The 7858-nt window shown below is 29.8% G+C and overlaps 1 protein-coding gene across 1 annotated transcript in view; it reads right to left on the reverse strand.

Annotated features, from left to right (window-relative positions):
• LOC112596514 (protein glass-like) overlaps positions 1-7858 on the reverse strand; it is a 62037-nt gene that overhangs the window by 38364 nt on the left and 15815 nt on the right. The gene's annotated exons all lie outside the window — the stretch shown is intronic.

The following is a 7858-nucleotide window of genomic DNA, read 5'->3' on the forward strand; positions in this document are numbered from 1 at the left end:
ATAATCTACCACTCCCTTAAATTGCCCTAAATATAGTCTAATAGATATCAGAAACATTTATAGATATCGTACTATGTCATGTCATTATCAAATAGCTAAAAAATCAACACAATTGTGAAATACTGAAATCACACGATTATTCTACGGTATATTAAATCATTGAACTCAGTCTCAATCCATATAATGTATGCATAACATAAGTAAGTATTATAATATTATTATTGTATAATAGCTATTAGAAAAACAAATCCATGATACGATTATTTGTACGGAAATCACTAAATTGACAAACATATAGCATCATTCTCAGATAGTATACGTTGTTATAACAATAGTGCAATATTTAGAATGGTTAAGCCAAATAGCGATTTTTGAGTCATGAGCCATAGTAACGACTTTTATGTACCTACAGCGTGTTACCAATTATGATTCAACAATATGTATGCTATCTATAAAGTGTATACACCTGCACCTATAATATATTCATGACATTTCTCAGAAAAATTTACGTCAAATTCCTTTGTCGGCGGCAAACATTTCGAACATAATATACATACTAGATAGGTACACCATCAGTTGCAATTATATTGCTTGAACACATATATATTTAAAACTGTTCTAAATCATTTTAAAGCATTTTAGATTCAAACTCGAAAACATGTAATAGCATCGTACCGTGTAAAAATTTACGCGAATGATTTTACATTTACACTTGCTTTTAAATTCATCTAAGATTTAAAAATTATCAACACAAAACAATACGATTGTATAATCATCAAAATTCTATACATATACATATTTAATCGATTCTGATCGTATTTTACATTTTTAACTCGTCAATTCGTTTATTGCAGGACGAACGTTACACACATTATTCATATCTTGTATTAATTTATTGTACACGCGTAATATTACGTTGTAAATTATTTTATGATTGTTGTCACAACCACGTTAAATTTATTTAAATATGAGATTATTTTTATGATAGATGATGTGCAAACACGAAAAAATACTCGATTGGATAATATTTACAACGCAAATTGTATCATAAAACCATAAACTATAAATGATTTTTTTAACCATTTGACTTCCAACCGGTGTCTAATACCTACGTATACAATAATGTATATATTTTTACGGATCAATTCGAATAGGGTTTTGATATTTAGCAAATATTTGTATTTAATACTGACTAACAATATGTAATAACGTAAAATTGTATCGAATAAAATGTATGCGATTGTTTGAAATTATTTTTTTCTCAGACATAAGAAGCTCCTTAAACGTTTTTTATATTATATTATGAAGACAAACATAATTATTTTTGCGTGATTATCAATCACTTTCAAGTGATATTTAATACAAATTCAGCAGATGGTTTATTATTGATTGCACTCGTCATATTAATAAATCCAGTGGTAAGGATTCAAACCAATTCAGTTATGAAAATCAAGTGTGAAAACACTTAAGTGTTCGAATAGGATCCTTATTTCATTATCTTGTAACATTCATTTCGTTAATTCCTTAACACAAAAATCATTTGACGATTCCACTCATCGATTTTTAATAAATCACTGTGAAAATGAATTCTTTTTATTTTGTATAATCTAACAATGGATTGGATACGTATAATACTTACATTAATTCAAGGATAAATATATATAGATAAAAAATTATTTAGGACCATTCGATATAATTATTATAGTATCTATAGTACTAACTACAAATATGAAGTGGTATATTTTATCTACTAATTGATCACTTGGCTAAAAAATCATGAAGCGACATTAAATATGTTATTCATTTAATGCATCAATAATGACGAATAAATGACAAAAAATTATACAATGTAACATATTATAATATTATAATAATATAATATGTATATTTATGATTTTAGGTAAACAATATCTACTAGAATAATTTATAAATGTTGTTTCTTAATTTTTTTGTAAACAAAAATTAAAATTAAATCTACATTGCAAAAATGATTTCGTCATCTTGTTATGAATACAATATTATTGTATATCTAGTATAATAATGCCTGTTTATTATGAACATTGAGTAGTATTTTTTTTGCACCTTACTATTATTATAAATAATTCTATAATTAAGTATTCAACAAAATCAAAAGTTGTCCACTTACAATAATTACTTTATAAATTAACCTCAAAATAAAAGTTTTTTGTAAATTTTTCATATTTACGAAAAAATTTCTTATTTATATGGCTATATAAAATTATAGTACCTTAAAAAGTAATTGTTTATGCTACTGTCTTATTGTTAATAATTCGAGAAACCGATTATAACACTAGATAATACCGTAGAAGAAAATGATGATAATGATGATGATGATGATAGACTGCTCAAGCGTTTAGGATACATTGTTGTCACTTAATACTCATTTATCATAATAACGATGAAGTATTGTTTAATGTCTTAAGTGTCAACGGCTGACCCAGCTGGACGTTTGTCACCGTGCGGTCATACGCGTCACAACCTCTGAAACTCGCGACGTCGCGATTGTCCTGAAACTATTGCTATGTATAATATACTTACAGTCGTGGGCTATGCGAATAATTTGTAATTAGGCTCTTGTCGCGTGAATCGAAATGATTAATAGTAGTTGTTTCAAACCCCATGAACGCGAACGAATCGATTCGATAACAATACTACGTTATTGCGCCCCTCTCCGAGACTATGTCCCCGAGCTGGAATTTTGTGTGTGTGTGTGTATCCATATGTATATAAATGTACATAAACTGTGAATAATCTTACTCGTTGGCAATTTGTTGGGCGGTACGCGGGGGAGAGAGAGCGAATGACCCAGAAAACATCTGTTTCAAAAATCGCGACCGTATTCATCGGTTCGCGGACGAGTCCCTCTTTTCTATTTTCTTTTACTCCTCCGGACCCAAAACACAAAGGCCACGGGGGCGATTTGTTGTAACAAATCCAAAAGGGTGTATATATATATATAAAGATATTATGTCGAGGGTACATAATATATATATATATACCCGCGTATACATATATACAACACACGAACTCAATAAATATATATATACATACATACTCGACCCGGTATTTAACCCTAGAGGTAATGATCTAGAAAGGCTTTAAACAAATTTTCCACGATATATTCTCCTGCGGCCGTTTATTATTTCTTTTGGTATACCGTTCGGCGACCCTCTCGCGTTTAATAATATTTAAATGTCCTCAAATAATAATAATAATAATAATAATAATACACTGTGTTCGATTACGACACCCCTTTCGCAATAATATACGACATCAAACGGTCGAAAAAGCACGCGCGTTCACGTAGGTTAATAAATAATATATATAATAATACGTGTGGTTGCAGAGATCGTCTCCCCATTGCCGTTACCGACAGCCATTAGCCGTTTGGCGGCCAAGGAGCTTTTAATTTTCGTTCGGTCGCATAATCCTTTAAACGATGTACGTAATTGGAATTCCATTGTGGTAAATCCCTATATTATCAATTATAGATTTCATTTTTATTTCCTTCTTTTATTTATTATAATCCTTTCAACATCACGTATCATCTACGCGTAAGTCCCGAAATTCATATCAAAAAGTATAGAAATCACTCGTGATCATTCCTCTTATCCCCTCTCTAACTCCCATCGTCAATCCACTTCATATAAATATTACTCACAGTCATCGGGGGTAAGTTATTTGGTTTATGACTATTTCGAGCGTAATATATTTTTATTTCATAATCGTATATCTATAAAACGAAATTAGAGTATCATAAAATATAGTTGCCTAGTATTAAGTATAGCTACTATTACAATAAAACTAGCAATAACATCCACCATAAAAGTAATCTTAGGCTTAACGTTGAGTTTTAAATACGCCATTGAAAGCGTTATGAAAATATTTCGTTGTAAGCCAAAAATTTAACTTAATTAGAAAAATAAAAACAGGTAGGTCGTATATATATATATATATATATTTATAGTCCTTTAGATATGTAAACCGATATACGATTTTAAATGAAAAAGGATACGTTATTTTTCTTCCATACGTAATAATTCGAGTATGTATTATAATATATCTATTTGTTTTTGTACCCACTTTATAATCTGCGAAAACTCGACAAATATCAATTAATGTTTTGGCAAAGTGATTTTAATTTATATATTTTAGACGTCATGGCGTGAATCCTATCTAATATCGATAGATTTTATTTTCTCTTTATTTTTAGAATGTGATTTTCGTATTATCATAGCTAGCCGATAACACCTATGTAGCAAAATAGAATATATGTATAAACATTTTTAATGATTCGTGACATAACTATACTTTGATAAATATTATTAAATATATATATTTAACAAAAAAAAAACTTTATTTTAAACATTTATAGCGAGCGTATCAAAATGATTTTATTTTAAAATACTGTTAAACCTATGCAATGTATATTATACATATACTTAAGTTTATATGAATAAATTGTGTTTATTTTAAATTTTAAATCAAAAAATTTTCCACTATGATTTTTTATTTGTGGTGGTTTTTCATAACATTAAAGTTAGACGCCAAATGTAAAATTAAAATTATAAACACTTTATATGTTTCAATATGTATTAGAATACATTTTAAAGATATTTGATGCAAATTATGAAACTTAAGAAAATAAAGACTCCCTCATACATAGGTTCATTATATTTGCGATAAATAACGACACCCAATTTTATAAGAACACGCAGTTATATGTATATAATATTAATACCTACTATAATAAATTATAAAATTAAAATTAAATGTTTTTTAATTTATTTTTTACTACTTATTGTGTAATTAACTATTTTATTTATTAGTGATTTTATATTATACATGAGTACTGTATAATGTATATAAAGCCAAGTTTAAAAAATATTTTTAATTAAGAAAAAAATATTATAGTGGAAAGATCATATTGGTGTTCTAAATTCACTGTAGAACAGTATAGGTACTTGTAGCTGCGTGGATCTGTATTATGATATAATGTTGTACCACTGGACTTTATGATAGTCAAAGGCGTAGTTGGCAAAGTGCTCCAGGAGAGAGAGAGAGAGAGAGAGAACGAGTGTAGATGAGACAAAGGAAACGTAAAACCATTTCAGGGTAACCGTCTGATTTAATTAGTTTCAATCTGAGAATCATAATAATTTATACATGCTTTTCCGCACAGATCCGCGCGATGAGAAGTTATACAGCTACGGTGGTGGCAGGGTATACATTAAATATGCAGATCATCAGCAGCATCAGCAACAGTGCAGATTATATCTCTTTCTTCTATACTATCTGCGTGTCTAGAATATTCTTTTAGCATTTCTATATACCTATATCACTCGGTCCACCTTTTCCTACACACACACAAATTTATTGTGATATATACATTTCGGGATGAATATATTATTATTATATTATACAAAATGAATTCGAAAAGGGACGAAACAGGAATCTCGGCCCCCCTTCCCCCTCCGAGATAGTCCATCTACTACCACCGCATTTATATATATATACATGGCAAAAATGGCGGAATACCCATAGTAATTACACCACTCGGCCGTCGCGCGTATAGTGTATAAATGAACTTGCCGGCTGCTCCACACCACCCGACCAACCACTATCTTGCAGTCCGTCGGCGTTTAATTACAAATACCAGTCGCGGTTCGGCCCAGTTCAGTCTTGGCGCTTTTTCACCGGCGGTGGTATGTCATTACTAGACCCGCTTTATATATATATATATATATATATTATATAAATATATCCAACCTAACCCTCCACTCACACCGTTATAAACGTGTTCAACTTTCCGGCACTGCACTGCTGCAGAGTAAATCGTTTTTTCACCTCCCGCGATCTCACTCACTCTCTGCATCGCGCGCCTCTCGCACTATCTCTAATTGTCTCTCATACAACGTAGAAAACGAACAATAATGATAAAAAAATAACCATCAAAAATGTTCCCCAATAATTGTAGATGACCTTTTTTCTTACATTATATTCAAGCGTATATATTATATTACTTACAATATAGATCACTCACTTTATCTCTAACCCACGATTATTTTGCATACATATACTCGTAATATACACTATAATATAATAAGTAATATACATATATATTTTTTTTTTTATCATTAATCACGTTAAGTCACCCTCATCTAATCAGATATAGTGTGTTAACTAATGAAATTAAGAAATGCATAAATAAAGTAATAATATATAATGTTATGTATTTAATTCTCGCGAAATTCGTCAAATATATAAAATTGTACAGAAGAATATTTTCAAAAACTCAAGGTATACTACCGAATAACTTTGTAAGGAATAAATCATGGAATGGCGATCTTCTAACCATACCGATTTTACATATCAGTATATGCCTTAAGTGGGTTTATCAGTCGGTGTAACAAAATGGATTAGGATTTGTTATTATCTTCAAAATTGTTTATGTTTGACTAATACAGTACAATAAAATCCGAACCAAATTTAAAATCGTTCAACTGCTTATTGGATTTCAGCAGATAACAACAAGATCATTAAATATGTGAGCATTAAGTATTTTATGATTGTTTTTTTTTCTCATTTTATTTTATGATTTTATCGATATATTATACACTGTAGTTGCGAGCTCCAACTTGAGTTGGTTGTAATAGTAACGTTGACGGTGGCCGTACCGTCTACATTTCCGTAATCCCACCAGATTAATACCATTAGTTTTAAACACCATTATACTTATACAATATACATATATATATATAAATAGATAGATAGATATGAGTGTGTATGTGAATGTATGTGTGTTTATATCACTATGACATAATACTAAATACATATAATATTGTACAGCCATAAAACCATTGCATCTATATATAAAATATTGTGTTTATTATGTATAACACATAGACGGCGGCACCGGTGTATTTTTCCTACCATACTTAAAAACCATATTTTATTTACGCTGGCTTAACACAATATTTACTCTGAACAATAACTATGTGGTAAAACATAAACTATATTGATTACTCCTATGTTATAATAAACTAGACGTCAACGACGATAAGGAGACGTTTGCACTTCATAATCACTCACATAATATATTTTAGCTTTGATTTAAATTGAATTGTTCTCTACAAAACTATATATTATTAAAATATAGTTATATATTATCATACTATCACGCATCGATGAAACATATAAAAAACCTAAATATTTCTTTAATCGACACGCTCTCGTCAAACCTTAACAGTAGAAATAATAATATATGCACGCTAAATTCCTATGGTGATATCCAGAAATCAAAGTAAAATTTTTTTTTTTTTTTTGGTTGAACTGATAAAATATCAAATATTTTGAACAAAACGCTTAAAGCTATATATTTTTGTATTGTTTGTTAAAATAAAGTATATAATAATAAAAGTTAAAAGTGACAACGTCGAATTTTAACAGCATAGCGCCGACGTTAAATTAGTGCATGCATTATAACATAGAGGACGCCGTATCGTTTCTGTATGTAATCAGTTCAACAGCAGCGGCTGTTAATGTGAAACTCAGAGAATTTCATACAATTAATCTCGCCCTAGTAATTTAACGCCTACGAATAATAATAATAATCTTGACAAGGTTATATACGCATGTGTGTGTTGATTGACCGCTCTCACGTGGCAGTGTATTTTTGTGAACGCGTTTACTTTGTATTATATATATGATGTACACGACACTATAATATAATATACAGTATGCGCTTTTCGAGCACTCGCAATATTATAATTTGTGTGTATGTGTATGTGTATGTGTGTGTGTGTGTGTGTGTGTGTGTGTGTGTGTGTGTGTGTGT

The sequence above is a fragment of the Melanaphis sacchari genome, unplaced genomic scaffold, assembly GCF_002803265.2.
Source record: "Melanaphis sacchari strain LSU unplaced genomic scaffold, SCAv2.0 Contig32_pilon_pilon, whole genome shotgun sequence".
Classification (NCBI taxonomy): domain Eukaryota; kingdom Metazoa; phylum Arthropoda; class Insecta; order Hemiptera; family Aphididae; genus Melanaphis; species Melanaphis sacchari.